Genomic DNA, 1,143 nt, shown 5'->3' with positions numbered 1-1,143 from the left:
AAGATGTGTAAATTTCATAGTGTGTTGAACAATCTTTTATCAATTCTCTCCAATTTTTATTTTTTGTAGATTGTCATCATATACAGATTATATTTCCACAGATATCATTATATTTCATTACTATCTTGTTTGTTCAGCAAATCTCTGTTGCTAGGTTTCTCTATAGCCACACATTCCATTTTGTGGTTTTCACCCACATTTTTACATTTTATGAATTTGTATGTAAACACATAAGGCAATGCTTTATGTAAAGAATACTTTGTATGTTTATATGCATATCGTTTGTAAGACACATTTTCTGCTTATAATTTGTAGGGAGGGCAAAACCATACACATTTAATTGAAACACACAAATAAAGCAGAAAAAAACATTTCACTGGTGCTTTGGTCTTAATATACTGGTAGACAATAAAGTGTAGCCATCACTAGAGAACATGTACACTAGAGAATGATTACACTAGAGAAAGCCTAACCATCACTATGGCTCAAGACTGAGTGCAAGTTGAATGAAAGGTGAAAAACATATGGAAATCAGATGTCTTGATTTTGCAGTGATGTCTTCGGGTAAAGACACATAAGTAAGCAAAAAACTAAAGAAAAATATTAGAGCAGCAAGGTCTGCATTTTTATGTGATGCAGTCTTTTTATAATATCTTTCTGAGACTCACCTATTTTCTATCAGAGAAATCTCCATAATGCCTGGCACTGAATTGTAGTATTTAAAACAAAACAAAATAAACAGTGTCAATAATGTACGTCACAGTACTCAACATAAGAGTAAGTTTAAGTAGGTCTACATCTAAAATCAATAGCATATGTTACCAGATTCTTTAAAATCTGGTACTTGGCAAAGCCGAGTAAAATCCAAGAATCCTAACTGTCAGGAGCCTTTGCTGTGAGTCTGAAGGCTTCCCATGGAATTATGGTTCTACTTGGGTTCTGCCAGGTTCAACAGTTTACAAATACTCCATTCTATGTATTCGTTCATTTTCAGCCACAAGTTCCTGAGTGTGGAGAGTGTACAGCTGCATCTCCAGCATCATAACCTCTGTGGGTATAAACCCTCTCCTTTATTTCTTTACATCTAGGAATATTCATTTCTACAGGTGCAGTAACAGAAGCCAGTGGAAAGCCCACAATTTT

The sequence above is a fragment of the Arvicanthis niloticus genome, chromosome 14 (assembly GCF_011762505.2).
Source record: "Arvicanthis niloticus isolate mArvNil1 chromosome 14, mArvNil1.pat.X, whole genome shotgun sequence".
NCBI lineage: Eukaryota > Metazoa > Chordata > Mammalia > Rodentia > Muridae > Arvicanthis > Arvicanthis niloticus.
Note: the sequence above shows the minus strand (reverse complement) of the source record.